At 36.4% G+C, this 20,263-nt stretch overlaps 1 protein-coding gene across 6 annotated transcripts in view; it reads left to right on the top strand.

Annotated features, from left to right (window-relative positions):
• TBC1D5 (TBC1 domain family member 5) overlaps nt 1–20,263 on the top strand; it is a 320,762-nt gene that overhangs the window by 79,400 nt on the left and 221,099 nt on the right. The window lies entirely within an intron of this gene.

Here is a 20,263-nt window from a genome sequence, read left to right as displayed (position 1 = left end):
TTCATAACTTTTCAAATCTAATGAAATTTTAGTTGGGAATTTATTAGTAAAATGAATGGTACAGGTTGCTAATGATACTTTTTTATGAATACAAAATCTCTTGTATAGCTTAAATGGAAGCAGTTAGAAGTTCCTTTTACTCAACATTAAGCCATGTCATATAGTGCCATCTTCTGCTCCTGGTTCTTCCCTGAAAAACAGTACATGCCATATGCTATTCTGCATAACAGGTTTCCCTCTGTTCTCTAGCAAGTGACAAAAACTGTAATGCTTCAGACTTAGTCTTCATATTTTCATTGATGGTGACCATAATGATGCCTCCTGAATACATACCTTCTTAATATATAAGGTATATACCTTATATATACCTCCTTAATATATACCTCCTCAATATATAGCTGGAGAAGCTTGAGAAGTGGGCCCATGTGAACCTAATGAGGTTCAACCAGTCCAAGTGCAAGGTGCTGCACCTGGGTCAGGGCAAATCCAGACATGAGCACAGACTGGGAGAAAAACTCATGGAGAGCAGCCCTGCAGAGAAGGACTTGGGAGTTCTGGTGGACAAAAAGCTGACATATGCGAGCAGTGAGCGCTTGCAGCCCAGAAGGCCAACTGCATCCTGGGCTGCATCAACAGAGGAGTGGCCAGCAGGTGGAGGGAGGGGATTGTCCCTCTCTGCTCCGCTCTTGTGAGGTCCCACCTGGAGTGCTGCATCCAGGTATGGGGTGGCCAGCACAAGAAGGATGTTAATTGCTGTGAAACACTGGCTTATGCTTCTTAAAAGTTTGCTTTTTTAAGATAGCAACTAGCAACATCCTTTATGCGTAAAAGCATGCAAAAGTATAGGGAGATGCCTAGCAAGCTCAGAAGAGCTTCAGAATACATTCATGCATGGTATGGAGGATGTCAGCAGAATGCTGAAGAAGTAAGATTATATCAGAGAATTTGGCTGCATTGTATCCACCTTGCTCACAGAAAGTATGCTGCTAAGCTCTTCCTTGTAAATACTGGCAAAGAACCAAGTTTAAGTTTCACTGAAGTCCACCCCAACTGTAGTAATTGTAATCTTGAAATTTCAGTATTTATATATTCATCAGGTGCACTTTTAGTTGTGATATTAAAATGTGGGAAATTGCTATTCAGATATAGATTTCGTATGCCTAATTTTTATTACAGCATATTCTGAGAGGATTCCTATTTCAGCTTGTGGCTGATTATTTTTAAGACTGTTTAAAATAAATTTAACATCTCCAGCTATGATTTGGAGGCCATAAAGACAGATTGTTCTCTTTCATAGAAATTTAAAATGTTACTATTTTAAAATATGTTAAGTGTCTGAGGTTGTAAAGGGCTAAAGAGAAGAAAGGTAAAATGCTTGCTGCAGTTTGTTTTCAGGTATTCTGAAAAGTGATGTCATTCACATCAGTTAAAGAACAGGTTGGTTAAAGGTGGGAGATGCCCCATCTTTCAGGGCTCCTTGTTAGATCACCTGCTATTTAATGACGTATGGTGACTGTGTTGGGAATGTAGATGCCTTTCTAACTTCACATCTCATGAAATCTGTAGGGAAGGTGCTGAGATAAGATAGCTAACGGTAACAGTAATAGGCATTGATCATGTCTTCTGCTTGCTGTTGAGGTGGCAGTTTAAGAATATGTCTCTTCCTAATGGCTAAATTGCGAGGAGCTCAGGAATATATGAACATTAGGCATGAGAGGCTTTCGGACCCAAGAAACCAGGTCTTTTTAGGTTTGGACAAGGAAGCCATGCCATCTGTAAAGACGAGTAGACTTCTGCCATGGATAGCAAAACAGAAAAGATCTGTCAGAAGTACGGGAACTGTAGTGTGCTCCCATTTCCTTCCCTACATCTTACTTTGTTTTGCATTGCATTACAGATTTGAAGCTCATGTGGGCATTGATGACATACAGCAAAACCAGCATTTATGTAGAATATATATACAGAGAAGAATGTCGTGTACTTTTCTTGCTCATCCTTTGAGTTCTGTAGCAACAGTTCTCCATTTCATCATTGAAATAACAGTATTATTACTTAAAAAAAAAAAAAACAAAGCAAACAAACAAAAAAAAAACAATGCTCAACTGGTGAACATTTCTGATATGTACAAAAAGGGAGGGAATAAGATTGTAGGAGAAAGATGCGCTAAAACGTATTCACAGCTTTTAACCCCACTGAGGGAGAACTTGATTGTATAAACATAAGCTGTTTTCCCTCCCCAGTTCAGTAAATGTAAAGGGTTTCCGTCCACTCCCCTGACTTCTTTTTCTCCTCCATGTTTTAGATTTTTAAGTTAATTTCAACAATTTGGTAATGGGTAAAAATCACAGTGTAATAACATTTATTTTATTATTCTGGTTTGGAGTCTGTTTCTTATATAGTTGACTTCAGTACTTAGTGCTGTCTAATATCAATTGAGTATTTTAAGCAATGGCAATGAAGAATTTAATAAAAAATAACAACAACAAACACTTTGGCATCTTATGTCACTGAAATTTGATTTTCACCAGCTTAGAGTTTTACTCACTGTTCATATATACAAGCTGAAATTAGAGATGCTGGAAGTTTGGAGGCTAAACTCAACCTTGACTTAATGCCTTGAAGAGGGGTGGGGGGCCATTCCTCTTCCACATTTGATGCATCCTCAAGCAAAGGTATTTCTTTGGGAAGTCTATTTTAATATTATTTTCATTGCATACTTTCTTCTTTTGGACTGTCTGAAATATTTTGTTTACTATTCACCCCATACTCCTCAAACCAAATTTAATGCTTCATCTATAGTGAGCACCCCACAGGAACACATGACTTACGAAAGGGACAAAATCAGCAGAAAAATAGGTGGTCTGAGCATTTATGCGTTAAATATGCATGTTAATTAGAAAAAATTAGAAAAAATATGAAAACAGATGTTACATAAATTATTTCAGTCTCAGGGTAGTAGTAACTTATACACTGACAATAACTTTTATACGTGCATATGTATGTGTATATCTGTTTCTGTATTTTGGAACATTTATGCAACTCCTACGTGGATAGCACTGGAAAAATAACTTCTAGTTTAGGTAGCGCTTCTGAATTCCACCTGCACTTGTGGCTGTTTTTCTCCTGTGCTGTAATATCCATTGCGTTCCTGAAAGAAAGTTCCTGAAAAAGGCACTAGCAACAGAGTGGGTCAAACCTTAAGACTCGAAGAGTGTATTTCATGTAACTGGTGCATGGAAAGAATATGGTATCTGATATATGGAAAACATTTTTTCTGCGTGGTAGTACTCTACTAGGAGGCTAAAATTTTAAAAAGGAATTGCAGTCCAGTGTTTTATTCTCTCATCTATCCCGTTCTTTACTTCAGTCTGTTTTAGTTCTCCTGTCTCCTCTGGGATGGGCAGAAAAATTCCTAAGCCCTGTTAGCAGAGGGCGGCCCAGGAGCGAAAACTAAAATGTTGAGAATGTGTTAACTGAAGAGAGAATTTCTAAGTGGATATTCACGCTAGAATTCATCTGCTCTTAGTGTAGTTGTTTTGTCATTTTATAAAGAAGATGCTTCTGACTGACAACCAATTTTCTGAATATAAGTTCTGATATAATTTGAATAATTACATAATTTCTGTCCATGTTAAAAAAAAAAAGACATATGTGCATATCACATTCTAATTATCACCACCAGAGACTGAAAAGTTAACTTCTCAGAAAATGAAGGCAATACAACATACAGTAAGGAGAAGTGTTGAAAAATAAAGACCTGTAGCCTTCTGTAAATTTTCAGATAATTATTTCAGTATAACATTTTGCTTTTCTAGCTTCATAGGTTTCATATTCTTTGAAACATTGCGAGTTTCTGTTTTGTGTGTTGTTTGTTTGTTTTTCTTCTGTAAAATCTAGCGCATACAGTGGGAAGATAAAAGGCTGCAAGAAGTAGACAATGAATTCTGGAAGACGAAGGATAACAATATTTCTAGCAGATTGTTAGTATTGAAGAGTTTTTTTAAAATAGTGTTCAGGGTATGCAATTGCTATTCTAGCAGATGCGTTATGCTAGTAAATGTATGAGAATGTGGTACTATATGAAAATGAATTACAGAAAACTATTAAGAATCTTATTTATGTCTTGAAGAGGAAATATATTACCATAAATCCTACTTTATACCAATAAATTGTGTTGCTTGCACAGAATTACTTAAACAAGAAAAAAAAATCAGTGATGTGTTAATCCTTCACTGCACACGTATTCATTCACATTGCAAGAGTCAGATCATATGGGGAGAAAAGGAAATTGTATAAAAAGGGGTAAAGTTGAAGGGGTATCTTGAATTTTCTGGGAAAAAAAAAACGTACTTTGGAAACTTAAATATTCGGTATCGAACACATAGCAGTGATGCCTTTTAAGGCCTGATTTAAACACCTTTAGTCTCTGAGCTGATGTCACCTCTCCTTTGCTAGTTTTGTATCTTTTTGTGAGCAGGTCACCTTTCATTTCCTGTTGTCTCCTTGAGAAGTCACTTCTGTTTGCAGCATACACATCTGATTCCGTCCCACTGGAAGGTATTTTTGTTATGGTTACTTCCAAGTGACATAGGAGCAGACCTTAACCTCAGAGTCCAAACATGTTAGAATCCCTCCACTCCTTTTCTGCACTGATCATTTAATAGTGGTAAAATTGTAATTCCAGCTCTGGACAGTATGTGCCCATTGATTCTGTAATGGTGGGAAGAAGCGATGCGTCAGCATTCATACAGCCTTTTTGTTTAAGGATGGATCTAGGCAGTTAAAGTTCATTTCAACGAGTATTATCAACCTCTGTAATTTCACTTCAGTAAAAGATATGGCTCTCGAAATTCTCTTTGGGCCTACATCATAGTGAAGTTCCTTTCCTGCCAGAAAACAATAGTTCTTTCAACTGGCATTGCCCATTTCTTTCATTTGGTAACCTTCCTTCCAAATTCAGGAAGGATAATTCTTAAAGAAATTTGGAGAGAGCATCTCCTTTGCTTTTGATACTAGCCTTATATAATTAGAACCAGACTTGCCAAGGATCTCTGCTACCATTCATAAATAATAATTAAAAAATTGTGGAAGTGTTTGAAAGAAATGATATGTCGCTTTGTTTGCAAGTTAAATAACTTACATCAATTCTGCGGACCCAAACAGTATTGTTGATTTCAGTCCATGTTGTTTGCTCTCCAAGTACAGTTAGAATTGGGCATTCAATTTCAGGTGCGGTCCCTGGTTCTCTGGATCTGCAGTGAAACATACAGATCATTACTGACAGAAAAGTCCACATTCAAATTCCTCTGCATCAGTCCTTTCCTGTTTTGAAACGTTGGATCAGAGGACTCTGAGATAGTAGAAGGATGAAATATATTTCTCAAATGGGAACTATTTCATATCAGATGCCTGACTAGCTTTAGGACTGGCCAGTTCAGAATTTAGACTCTTAGAAGTCTGAATTCACTGCTTCTCTCTACCTCTGAAACAAAAAATAAGATCTTTAAATTATCCTTAGCTTTTTCTGTAGGTCAGTTTTGATAATTTTAAGAAAAAATCATTAGCAGTAGTTTGTCTTCTTGTAAGACCCATAGATGGAAATGATAAAGTCTTCTGAGTCAAAAGATGTGAGAACTGATGCTGATAAGGTATTTTGGCTTTCAAACCTTTCTGTGATTATGTTTTTATTATAAATTTTGAGCATGAAGGTATGCATTCTGTGAAAACTTTATGAATTCAATTTATGGCTTATTGAATAGCTAGAAAATGTTATGGTTCTTCTCCTTTTCTTTCGTTGTGTTTCAGTATTCCCCCCCTAAAAAATTGCAGAGATCTGTACATGCTGATATCCAGACTGGTTTTGCCCAAGTGATACATGCTTTAGAGTTTTCACGCTTATAAAGAAGGTAACGACCACTAACACTTTGAACACTTGAGGGAGGAAAAAGTCTCTGATTAGTATATATTATATACACACACATATATATGCATATGAAAGTTTCATTTTCATAATACAATTGTAGTAGTAAAGATGATCCTGTTTGCAGTACAGTGTGCATATCTATTTTATGCAGTTTTTTCTATAGATTTTCATCCCACGCATATTAATAAACCTCAAGGTGCTTCCCACCTCAGCAGTATTTATTAATATGACAGCTTTAAATAATATAACCATATTTATTGGTATTTATTAATATGACTGGCATTTTTAGATAGGGCAATTCTCTTTCACTTTTCTGGGAAAAATGCAATTTTGTAGGTATGTGCTTCCATCTGTCAATACTAGATGATGCAGAATTGAAGGAATGTTCCTTGTGTTTGAAACAGAAGGCAGTGAGGCTTTTGGCTATAACTTATTTTTTGTTGTAAATTTGTTTCATGGTTTCTGATTGGCTTCTGAGAGATTTCTGTCTGGTGCAGCAAAAAAATAATAATCTTGTCATAGAAAACTCTGCTTTGGTTGACAGACGTGTGGGAGCGCAGAGGTATCATTCAGCAGCTTTAGGTTGCAGTACCTATTGCACTCAGTGAAGATAAAGATTGATTTTGATTGCTGTTGAGAAAGGTGTTACTGTAGTCTGCACTGCTGAAAATATGCTCTGAAGCGTTCTGCGCTAGTTGACACTTGGAAAGAGCTATGGGTGATTGCAGAGGGGTCTGTATAACAGAGCTGTGGTCTCTGTGAAAGCTGATGGATATTACAGAGCGTCTTACAGGAGGCCACTGTGCAAGGTTGAATTCCAGAGATGTGTGGGGATGGTAGAATGTTATTATGGCTATTGAGGAGCCAGTATATGAGCTCCTTTTTCTGTGCTGTATCTTAGAAGAAGCTTTTTGCCAAACATTTTTCTTTTAAGAATTACATTTCTAGTATTTTTTTCTCATCCTTTCTTCAGGGGAGTAGTAATAGCTGTGCTGCAGTATCTCACTGTCTCTTTTGTGTGCATATATGCTTGTGTGCAAATTACATATGGTAGGAAAAGGAAGCCCAAGAAAGTGATACAGAATATATAATGTACAGTGATAAAGCATGTTATCTGAAATTATTTCCTATGGCAACTGATGCTGTAGTGTGGTACTTGTCCAGAAGGAGAATATAGAGGAACATTGTTTTTACTGGGGAAAGTTTCATCATGTCCAAGGAGAAGGGTTGCAAAGACCGGTTACGTCCTGAAATTCTGACTTCCTCAGACTTAGCCCATCAGACCACTTAGCTTAGCCCATCACCTTTTTCCTTGATTGCTGCAAAAATATTTGGAGGAATTTTTCAAGAAATGTGGGTGTCCAAAAATAATTTTTGTAATGTGTTGAATAATAGATATATATTCCTTGTTTCTCTGAATATTCTCTTTAATATTTTGCTGACTAGCCCAACAGGAGGGAAAGCTATTGCAGTAGTAACATAGCAAGAGAAAGATGGCAAGAGGTAGTTAAAAATGTTTCTATTGCTATGAACAATGTACAGCAAGTATTACAGAGGCAGGTGCATCAGGCACTGCGTTTCAAAGACTTTCTTTAATATGCTTACAATTTACTACAGAAAATTTGTCAGAAATACACTTGGCCTCTAATGAAAAAATAAAGTATATACACTAAGTGTAACAGCGTAAGAACTGCTATTTTATGGCATATTAGCCATTTGCAAAGCATCATCTTATTCCATATTTTTAAACTACTCAAGTAGCATCAGGGTCCGTAGCTCTTCAGTATCTTTATTTTTAGGTATTTTTTTCACCATCATTCATGTTGCATAATTAATATGGAGGATAACACATTTTACAGTGTTCACATTCCAGTGCATGGTAAAACATGTTTAAAGCAGGCCTAAAACTAATAATGCATAAATTACAAACATCACAATAACTTTACCACTCCTCCTAAGTGGGTACTGGAAGTTACATATCTGGAGACAAGGGAGAAAGAATAGTGCTCAATACCAGGTAGGTAAATAAGATTAAATGTGGAGTTGAAACCACTTTTATGAGCAGTTAACCTCGGTATACATCATTTTCTAAAGACTTCTGTTTAATCACCAAGTTAGCAGTGAAATATTTTCTTGCTGTAGGCAATGGATGCATTGCATGGATGGTTTTGTCTTTCAAGCACAGTACCTCACATCAAAAAGCAGATAATACTGGGTAACAGTAGAACAATAGTTGTCAGATGTTTCTTGGAATGGGCAAAAGTATAGATTTGTCTGCTTAAGAATGAAAGTCCTAGGCTGGTTAATATTTGTACTTAGAAATCTTGAAGTGCTTTACATCGGTGAACGTTAATCATGCTGTGGGATTTCACTGAGGACTGTAGTTCACCTTAGGAACTGATCTGGAAAAGGACGTTAAATGCCAATGAAGCATTTCCTTTAGTTTCTGAAGCCTGAACTCTCAAAACTAAATTTTCTGAGTTTACAAACTCAGCTTTTGGTTGTTACAAGTGTGAACACTCTCACAGACCTGGGACTGAATCAAGGTCTTATTTGTGAAACTAAGATGAACGGCAGAAAAATCAGAATGACAACACCAGCTAAAGGGTGATCCAGGTTAGGATTTATATCTCCCTTGGGTCGCCAGTACTGTAGCCGCTGGAGAACTTGTGCTTGTAGTGTCTGCATGAGCAAGTAACCAAGTTTCCTCTTCTGTGGTCATCCTTGTGTCGAAGCTAATGTCATCTAGAGGAGGACTGGCCTTTACTTGTGACCTCTGGATCACTGTTAGGCTTTTCGCAGCCCAATTGGTCTTTGTCACTATGTCCCTTAATGGGCCACCGGGGTGTGAGCTATCTACGTAGAAATCATGTGAGAAATTAATTCCTTAACTGTTATGGGTGTTCTGCAGCAAAGGACTCTTAAAGTACTCTTAAAAATTCCGGCATCTTGATTTTCATAGCTAAGTTACAGCTTCTGTGTTGCGTAGTAACATTAGGTAATTAAACCATCCCTAAGGCTAAAATTCAGGGCCTGAACGTTGCAGAGACCCATACAGCACAACGTCATAGCCAGAGAACATGGGTCAAGTTATAGAGATTTTTAGGGTTGGCTTTTTCATTCTTACACTTTTGCCCCTAGCCAAGTAGAAGGGGGGACAGGGGGAAGGGGTGCTGGGGACAAAACCCATCAAAGTGATGGGGTTACTCAGGGTGCAGGAGCTGTGGGTGAGGCTGGAGCAGGCCACGGGTGAGCTGCCCGGCCACAGGGTGCTGGAGGCAGCTGCAGGCCTCTGGCACTAAACAGTTGTCCCTGGCTCACCTGCTGTCCCACTGAGGTTTTTTTGTTCGTTTGTTTTGTGGGTTTTTTTTTGTTGTTTTTATCCTAGGGACTTGAAAGCTCTGACATTATTTCCTCTCTCGTACTGCATTCAGTGTCTTACTGACATGGGGTGTTTGCAGGATTAGCTGTTAATCTCTTTCCTCCTTTTACAGGCTTTAAAATGTGTTTTTTTTTTTCCTTTTTCCTGGGGAGGGTTCTTTAAAAAGTATTTGACATTAGTTATTCTTATGTCCCTTTAAAGGCACAGAAAAAGGCATCCAAATTTTTAAACTGTCTTTTCTTTTGTAGACAAAGTCTCTGCATTTGGCTGTAATTTTGCTTTTTTTTCTAAATATCCTCTTGAAATGGAGAAAGTTTTTTTTTTTTTAAAGTAACAATTTTTGTATTTTTCATATGATCAGTTGATCTGTTTACATAGTAATCTCTTTATTAATAAAGTGATTTTTAGTGCATATTGATTATGAAGTTAGACAAATGTAAAGCACCGCAATCAGTACATTCCTACACTGTGAAAAAGTAGAGATGTTAGAACAGTTTCATACATGTAAACATACATAAGTGGGATTTGTTGCAAACAAATGGAAACGGATGTGATTTTAAGTGGTTTTTTTTTAATTATTTTAAATTTTTTTATTTTAACAGCATTCACATCAATGGAAGCATTCCTGTTTAAATATGCTGTTTCTATTATGCTGGAGTAATCATAGTGGCTTTATTATTATCAGGATATTTTACTTCTGATAATTGGGGGGGGGGGGGTTATATATAAAAAAACATATTTTTCTCAAATCTGATCTGATAATCCAATTTCCATTGTTAGGTGCAAATGAAAAAGAATTTTGCACTGGTAGGGGTTCTAAAGCCTTGACACTGTTTTAATCTGATAACGAATGGCTTTAAGTTCATGTTCTTTCAGTTGTTGGCAACAAATCTAAACCTGTGTTTTTTGGATTTATGAGGATAAGTCCTTCTTTGGCAATCTTGTAGATTCTCAAGAGAATAGTTAAACAGTGATTAATCATTGTTTCTTCACTGAGTGTGCAGAAAAGAATGGAAAAGCTGCATTTCACACTTCTGAAGCAATTAATCCCCATGATCTTAGCCAGGTTTGTCTTGTAGATAAGTCGGGATACAAAACTGTACCTAATTTATCAATGTATGCATGCCATAAAGTATAAAACACACAATTTATTTCATATCATTTATAGTCAAATGTAAAAAAAGAGTGACTTTGCCATATCCAAGAGTGTTTCTTACATTACCTTCATATAAACTAAGTACCAGAGATTACAATGGGATTCCTGTTTATTGTGCACATCTGGTGCAGTCACTATGCATTTTCTCATTCACTTGCTGGCATTTTTAGTGATTGTGGCATAAATCACCTTGCTAATCAGAAACATAAGTGACGGGAAGTCATCTCCTTTTTTTGAACAATGGGAAAAAACATATGGCTTCTTAGACAGGACTTGGCTGTTATACTATTTATGTGGCATTATATTCTGTATTTAGAATTTCATATTAATTGCTGTGGTTTGACTGAAGGCATAGAATGCCCTGTGTTTTTGGTCAAAGTATTTCTTTTATGATCTACTCACGATGCCTTCCACGCTGTTGTATTTGTGGGTATCAACAGTGGAGCTAAATATGCAGCTTGTATTTTAAAATGTGATAAAATGTTTTCAAACACTTCTTAATCAATATGAAATGGGGTACTGTATGTTCTGAATGACACCATATAATAAAAAGTTGTTATAAATTATGTGGCATAGAAAACAAGAGAAAGAAAATTTTGTCCTTATAGGGAATATGTATTCTCTAAACTTCTGTTCCTGCAAAGTATCTGTCACTGGATTTACCACAGGATATATAAAACCAGTAACTGTTTGCAAGGTTGTGTGAAACCAGGTTAGGAGGTGAGACTGGTAGATTTTGTGAAGGAAGCTTATTGATTATTGTGGTCCTGAATTAAAATTGCCTGTGCGATAAAACATATAGTAAGATGCTAAAATTATATTAACATGTTGGGAAGATAATTACACCCAAAAGCAACTCATGTACAATCAGTTTTGTGTTTCTAGTTCCCCTTTCTTACATGAATATTTTGCACTTCATTTTACTTCACTTATTTTGTGATCTATGACAGCAATTACTCTGTAGCCAAATAGTTTATTATTAATAATAATAATTATAAGGAATTTCTGGTAGCCTTTTGAAAGAGCCTATTTATTCGTAGCCAATGGCTAACCATTTTATTTACTATTATATTATTTCTTTTAAATAATTAATTAAACATGAAACCTAAGTCAGTAGTGTTATTGATCAAGTTTCTCGAACCAATTTGGAACTCACTACTGTTGCATAGTATTGGTGTATACCAATTCCAGAATTGTCACAGGTCTGTCTTTCTATATCTAAAACTAGATCTTTATCTCAAAAGACTCTTCAATAATCACAACAAGTACTGTAACTGATGTGAGTAAGACTTGTATGTCAGGCTCTTGAAGACGGGGGAGGTAAACAGGATGGAAATAGTGACCATCCCAAATGAGCAGCTATTACTAGTAATACCTCTCTGGCAATGCAAAGTCTGCCTCAGTAATACTAAAGAAAACAGATAATGGGAGAGCACAGAGTAATGCTTGTAATGCTAAGAAACACTCATTAAGCCTTATAGCTGAGGTGTCCATCTTCTTGGCTTGGTTACAGGCCTAAGTGCACACCTGAGAGATGCTACTTTTGAAAGCTCTGTCAGAAAATATGCTTTTGTCCAAGTATTTGGCCTGTACTGGGAATTGTGCAAAATCCCGGGAAGGTAACCTGAAATTGACTTAATGTCCTTAAGAGAACTTCTACAAAAATAGAACTTCTGAAATAAACGGACAGCACAACTCCTTAATAGTTTTAGCAGCTGCTCAGTGCAAGTTTTCTGCTGTTTCTTTTGTCATCTTACATACTGGAACTGCCATTTCTTTACAAGATTTAGAATTTGGTGTATAAGTTTATCAGGCCAGATTTTTCAGAATGACTGAAAACGTCAGTGCCCCAAAGCACCAAAAAAAAAAAAAAAAAGCAGCTCTGTCAAATGTCTCATTGAATCTGATTTCCTTAAATACTGAATTCTTTTATGTTCATTTTCACTCACTAAAAAGAAGGCTGGTGGTGTGCCAGGTAAGATGAGGATCTTTGCCCAGCAATGTTACAGCATGAGAAACCATTGATTGAACTTAGTGGCTGTTGAACTTTCTTTTTACATGTAGATTCCCCAGAAATGTTTCAGTGGACCCTTCTGTGCACCCATACATAGCCAATTTAATTGAAGACAGGTTCAATTTTCCTGGTGTGGTCCTGTGTTAGCATTTTAGTTTGGATCAGGAATGTATTTTGGAAACAGATTGTCCTCAATGTGCTCGTGTTCATAATGCAGAGTAGTGCCAGACTTCGGAAGACTGATTTCTTTTGGATTAAACTAAATCAGAAGTTGCACACCAGAAGGGTGTAAATGAACTTCTTTCACAATGGATGACCACTTGCTGACGTGGGTCCACCTTTTGTGAGTCTCATAGAAATAGCTGATGGCACTGTAATGTTTTACAGGGCTCAGACTGGTAATCAGGCTTCAGCAGGTAATAAATATATCTGTCATTACATATTTTTTAATGATGCAAACTGAGCTGGTGACATAAAGTTTAGTTACCGTATTTGTATATTAAGTGACCTGCAAATTGATCTGTTCTCCTTTGTCCAGCAGTAAAACTCATAAATGAGTATAAAGTGTAATGGTGGAAGGCTGAGAGGGAAAGGATGAAAGGGATGCTTAAGGAACTGTGGGATTGTAAGGGATAAAGCCCTTTTAGGATAAATATAGTTCAGTATTTTCACAGGTTGAACTCCTGTAGACAAGTAGTTTTTCAGGGAAATCTCTTTCATTCACTCGCAGGGTGAGAGAGTGGAGAGAGTTTTTTGCTTTATGCTTGTAGTCTGGCAATTTAGAAATTTTCTGTTGGAAAGAATTAGGTGAGGTGTAAGCTGTAGAATTACAGTTTAAGGCTCTTTGCAAAACTGATAAACTGATGTAGAATTCCCTTCTTTGCCTGAAAAAAAAACAAAATAACTTTAGCCCAACACAGTGTCAAAAAATACTGTGTTATGAGTCGCATTCTAATGAAACAAATTTTAAAATTCCAGTCAATGAGTTGCAAATTCATTAGCAGAAACAATTTAGGAAGTTCGCTTCCTTTGATAAATAGTCACAAACAACTCAGGAGAGGGTTAAAGACTGTGTTTAGATAAATTCATTCTCCTTCTAATGAGGAGGGTGGATAAAATCATTTACTTCATTTTAATACAGTTATTTAAAACTTAAATTTTGAGTTTACAACCATCTGTCTCAAGGGCTAAGCTCACTATAAACTATTATAATCATTTAAATAAATAGAGGAAAAAACAATCCGTTCAATATGTTGAATCAATATGTCATGCTTTGAATATCTATATAATTTTCCTCACATTAGGATCCGTGGCACATGTACAGTACAATATGGTCTATAAATAGACCTGGAAAGAACAACACAGTATCTTGGGCTATGGAAGGATGGGAGCACTCCCCAGAACTTAGTAGCTGGTTTTGCCTAGCAGCAATCTTCTGCTGTAATGAGAGCATGATTCAAAACCTAACCAACTCCAATTAAAGGAAGATAAATTTTAATGGCTATAAGGTAGTGGAGCATATCTTTGTAACTTTTTGTGGCCACCACAAGAACAGTATTTGTTTGATACCTGCATTTCATTCCCTGCTAGGGCTGGGGATTAAAAATACTTTTTCTGCTCACAGAAGCACTGCTCAATGTTTTTTTTTTTTTTTTTCAGTTTGAAACCACTGACTTGTGCAGTGTTCTCGTCCAGTTCTCTTGGTCAAATTAACTAAGCAAATACTGCTAGATGAGTCTGTGCTCATTTTCAGTACGTAACACAACAGAGTTTGTGTGTTATAGTGTACATATTCTAATCATTTGGAAAATACGGATTGAAACATAAGCTATAGACCTGCTCAAAGTTAACTAGCTCAGGAGTGCTGCTGAAAAAAAACAAACAAAGAGAAAAGTGATGGATGGGCATGGGTCAAATTTGTATAATTAAGGCTCTGAAAGATGTTTGTGCTGCCTAAATTCTAAGTCAGCTTTGTCCGCAATGGAAAATTTTCATTGTTTTTAACTGCAAAGGAATTATTTAATGGTTTTTAAGTAGCATCAAAAACTGTATTATGAAAGTATGGTAAGGACATGGTTATTGTAAAAATAAGTGGCTTATAATATTTAAAAGATTCAGTACATTTCAAATGTAAATTTTGCTTGCATAATACAAGTATGGTCTAAAGCTGTATGTAAAGAGCACTATCAGAATCTGTGTAACTGAAAATACCAAACTGGTAATTGTGAATTGCCCAGTACTTTTATCATTTAGGAAGGGTAAAATTATGACTATGCAGTGAGTGAGCAGCAGAAGTAGAGTAGGTCCTACAGCACGTTCTGGATCTAGGTCTGGGATTTCAATCTATTAACTATGTAAACAGAGAAGCTTCCATGTTCTGAGTTATGCAACTAGAAATCCCTTGAGGGCTTGTAGTGACATCAAAAACTATTAGAGGTTTGGTTTTGATGTCACTAGAATCCCCTGTTAATGTTGTGGTCCAGTCATTCATCTGTATTTGTGCAGCAAAAAAAAATATGGTGAGATGGATGGATGAAATTTGTCTTCTGTTGCATACTGTATAAATCACATACCATCTCAAGGATACTTAAAAGGAAAAATGCATTAGTTCTCAGTAGCATTGTGCCCTGCTTTCCTACAGTTCAATCTAAATTAAAGCAAGTCAAATGCATGTTGGTGGTGTGGAAGTGGAATGTTAGAATTAGAAGAGGATACTGAGAAAATCTGGATTCTGATTTCACATGTATCGCTGAGTTGGGGTGTGAGTCTGTAATAGCAAACTCTCGATTGAAACCATACTGAAATCCTCGTGTGCCCAGTGCGTTCCACGTGAACACAGAAAAGCAAAATGTTCCATATACATGGAGTATTTACACCGATGAAGCCTTGGCATATGGTTGTGGGTGTCACCTGGCATCCTTGTGCCTCACTTTCTTTATAAGCTGAGGGAAATGCTCTGCAGGGTGTTTCAACTCAGGACTATTCAGAAAGCATTTTGGTTTACATAAATTTAAGAGTATTAATTTCTGAAATACTAGTCTGTTGTTGAGTGGCGAGCACTGTTGAGCACTTAGTATCCAAGTACTAGTCAGAATGCAAATATTTCAGTCTTAGCATGCATTTTAGATTCCTAATGCAGTAATAGGTACTGTACTGCATTAATTTTAGAAAAACTTCAGCCACTTGTATACTTGGAACCTTTCTTAATGCTGCTTTTTGTACTGCTTTTCTGCATTTTATTCATATTTCTGTCCTTTTCTTTATGATGTTAGTATTTAATGAAAATGGAGTCATCTTTTAAGATAGATTAAATGCCTACATTTTCTTCCATTGCATGGCTAAGGCAAATTGCATGCTTTTACTCTTGTATTCAAAATTCTGCAAGTAAATAAAATATAAAAATAGGTTGAGTTTTTTAGACGTTCTTTAGTTTCTTTGGCTTGATAGCGAAAACATGCATTTGTTTAGCTAGATCTATTCAGACTTATGCATGCTAAGAACCATTGAAGGCTGAAGCCTCTATGTAATTTATTTTCAGTATGTAGTGTAAACTGTTGTGCTGTATATACATTTTATATTTATGTCAGAAAAGGGTTGCAGAGGGGTACTTTAAAACCACCTTTTCGGCTCTAAATAGCTATTGTGTACATATGGTAAGGTACTGCTGCTTAACAATTAGTAACTGCTTTGATGAAACTAAATTACATGTTTAAGTTCCCATCAGGAAGTCGCTTCACATATCTGTATTAATGTATTCAAGGCTCGAGAAGGAAAGTTAATTTTCCAGCTTAAATATTTAATTCAAGCTTAAAATTTAGTCTGTAATTAGAGCTCCCAAATGGCAGGAACATGGAGTATTTGTCCATTTTAATTAGATTGTTGTTTACCTATTAATTATATATCATATCTTGTCATATAGTTTTGATGGTAACAGATGGTGCTAGGAGTTAGTAAGGGTTTGAACAAAATAAGATTTCACATGATTTATTAAGTTGCACTTTATTAGTGAGTGGTCTGCTTTCGTCAGGTTATTCTGTGGAATAAGAAGTTCGAAACATTTCACTAATTTTGGTGATTACTCTTTATGTGCTCTATGGAAACACTGAGCTTAAACAACAACTCCAAAAGTGCATTCTTTCTGTTTAGAGGAAGATTTAATACTCTGTTTCTCAAAAGTTATAGCCTGTTAGGCTACCCACGTGACAGTAAGATTAAACCTTTTTTTTTCTTTTTTTTTTCCCCTTAATTCTCTACATAAGATTTTTCAAAAGCAGTGTATCTTTTAACTGCAGAGCATACTGTCTGGAGCAGTTGTAGAGGCGAAAGACATGACTTAATTGTAAAACTGTTAGCTTCTGCACAAAAACTTTGGTTCATTTTAACTAGATTCGTTAGTCTTCTGTGCAATATGTCTGTCTGTCTAAGGATGTTTTAATGGGATTAAAGAAGGGCAGCCCACGCTGTAAGCCGTACACAAACTGATGTAAATTGTACTGTACCTAACCTGTGATATTTTGGGGTTCTAATTTAAATACTCATTTCTGAGACCTGGGACAGAAGAAAAGAAAAACTAGAGTGAAAGTAAGGAACATCTCTTCAGCATTTTGAAAGATTTAAAAGAGAGAGAGAGAGAAAGCCTGAAGACTTTCAAAGAAAAATAACATATCAAAAATTTTGGAGCTTCTAAGAAATGACGGGGAATGGAAGTGGGCATTTGACAGAGGGAGGAAGTTAGGAAGTTAAGAGTAAGTAGTGAACAAGATTGCATAGTACAGGATGAAACAAGTATTTGTTGGTTTAAAAAAAAAAAAAAGCTTTAAAAGATTCAGTAGATGTGTGCATGACGTGTTACATGAACAGTGTTTGTAAATGGGCAGTGGCATTTCCTGTGTGGATTTTGCACAGTGAAATTAATCAGCAGTGGAATTTAGTGGTGTGGTATTTGTTGGTGATTTAGTAGTGAGCTGAGAGTATTTGAGCTTTAAAACCTACCTTATCGCATATGATTTGAAATACTCTTCTTTTGATTACCAGAGGGAAGAGAGCAGAGACAAATCCATTAAGTTCAGGTCAATTCAGAAGTGCTGTCTTACAAATAAATAAAACTTTGTTGTTGTCGTAGGCCAGTCTTTCTCTTTTCACTGGTTACTTTCATGGGACCTTGATAGTTTAATCCCTTTGAGGTATAATATACTTGAATAAATGAAGATGCTTTTCCTGTAGTCCTTTTATTAAGCTAATTCTCTCTTCCTTCCTCCTTCCTTTTGTCCCCTTGCCAAGTTAAAAAAAAACATGCACGATCATCAATAACTGTACCTGTTTTTTGACATTTACCGTCTCTTTGAAGCCATGGTCAGAGTCAGAGTTTTGCTGGTGAAAAGTAAACAGATGGCCGCAGTACACACACCGATTTCAAGGCTTGCTTCAGTGGGCGACTTGACAAACAGTAGATCTACAAAGCTGCCTTCTTGTTCTGGCACTCGCGTTGTCCACACACCAGCAGCAACAGATGCTTGACGCTGACACCACTTCGTTTTTCCCTACATAACTTTGGTCGCATACTCCGAGTTGGATTCGCCGTGACCTCTGTCTTGTTTCGTAATTGTCCCTATCAGCGTGGTTGCTACCTTAAAAAGTATTGATAAATGTGTCTGTGTTCAAATCGACTGGAGGTGGGGGTGAGTAGGGGGAGGTGTTTGGGAGTGTGTATGCATCTTGGATGTGTTCCCAAGCCTAGGATCATTTTATCACCACCTACATCTAAAAAGAACCACTATGCTGAAATTGTGCAGTTTGATTAGCTAGGAAAAGCTAAGTGACTTGGCCTGTTGCCTCTTGTATGTGTGAAAAGATTACCTTCTGAAAATGTGACCTTTCGTCCTCCTTTGCTCAGATACTGGATTTTTCCTGGTGATTTGTAGAACTGTGTTAATAGCAGAAAACTGCATTCAATTGTTAGCGACTGAAATATAAGTGATTACAAAAACATTATCACAAGATAGTACTAGTAAAAATATTCCACTTGCTGAGTTTGCACCATCAGAATTTATTTATACATTTTATGCAAAAATACAGGGTTAATTTTTTTATTCCTTTGACCCTGTGTATCAAATGTGATAAAATATGCTATCCTGCAGCTAAAAGCAGATGGAAAAATAAATTGAAGAGCAGCATTTAACTGCAGTCTTATCCTAGTTCATATAAAAATATTACAAAAATAAAACAGAGACATAACTGGGTCATTGAAATGTTCTTTAAGAAAGGCTGCTTACGCAACAAAATTACCCCATTTTAAAGACTGTGGTTCATAGCATTCCTTTAAAAAAAAAAAAAAGATTTTGAAATATAGTAGCACGAATTTTGATATTTTTTTTTAATAGTGTATACTCTTTGGAGTCTATCTTTCATTGAGAAACTGTGTTTGTTTGTTTTGGAATGTAATAAAAGTAGAGTGTTTGCATTAAGGCTTTCTTATGGCCATTTGAGAGTTTTGAATCAACGCTTCCAATTTATTGCAGTGCCTAGCAGGGCTTCTGCTTTAGTTGTTACCTTTCTTTGGAATATCACTGCCATTTATAGCTTTCAGGATAATTCCATTTCCATGTTTGACTTTATAAATAGATTTTGAAGGATAAAGTGCAAAATTGACATTTCCACTAAAATATGTTGGTGTGGATTCTTTGGTAGTAAATGCAGCCAGTAGTGGCACACTGTGATTTCTCAGTTCTTGACCATTTCATCAGGTCTGCCTCGGGTATCAGACTGAAGAGCATTGAATCTCCCCAATGAGTGTACCTGCGGCTCTCCTTGATTGCTAAAGCAACTTTGGGCTCTAATTTGACTTAGACATCTTAAAGCAGACTGAATGAACCCTGGGAGCAGAAACGTGAACACCGGATCATCATGGAATAGCATCAGAGTGAGGGCCATTGTTTATGAAAATGCGGGGTTGACATAAGAGAGGTGGGATTCTTACAAAAAGGACTGCAAGAAAGAAATCAAGATATGTAGAGGATGAGTAATAAGATGGCATTCATCAAATAAGCAGCCTTCATCAGTGCATGTATTACAACAGACCTAGTTGGTTCATAAGACTGTGTGGGAGAAATGGCTCAACCTAAACTAATCACGTTGGAGATGTTAATGCTATTACCTTTGATTTCATAAAAGGCACTGCTTTCTCTGTCTTGCTCATCAGTAAACACGCTATCCACACCATCCCGTGACAATGATTGGGCGATTCATACAGGGTAAGCATTAAAATACCAAAGTAAAGAAATAATCTGCTGCCAGAGCGTAGTTTTTCTGGTACAGAACAGTCAGGTTGCAATTCATCTGGAAGAAAACCATGTCTTTGTTGAATATAAGTGTATCTTACTATAATTCTCTAAGGAAATATGAAAAGCATATGATAAACCTTTAATACATGCTGTCAAATTGTCTACAAAAAGGGCCTATGTGTTGAAAGAATAGGTATCATATAAGGAGACAAGCACATAAGAAAGAGATTTGTTTTTATCTCTAGTCCCCTTTTTCAGATTTAGCTGCTCCTGCTGTAGGTCAGCAGCTATATAAATGATACGTAAGATTAGTCAAGAGCTGTTCTGAAACTGCCCACATGATTCTTTAATCCATGAAGACCTTTTCCTCTGATTTTTTTTATAATCGTGTGTAGTTTTGAGTTGGATTTACAGTGATCATTTGCTCAGAAAGTAATGAGCATAATTTAATTTTGAATTAATCAGAGATGCACAGAAAGATGGGGTACATTACAAGGCATGAGTGTGT

The sequence above is a fragment of the Anser brachyrhynchus genome (genome assembly GCF_964034855.1).
Source record: "Anser brachyrhynchus genome assembly, chromosome: 2".
In the NCBI taxonomy this organism is placed as follows: Eukaryota; Metazoa; Chordata; class Aves; order Anseriformes; family Anatidae; genus Anser; species Anser brachyrhynchus.
The sequence above is the reverse complement of the archived record's forward strand: the minus strand, read 5'-3'. Positions and strand labels throughout refer to the sequence as shown.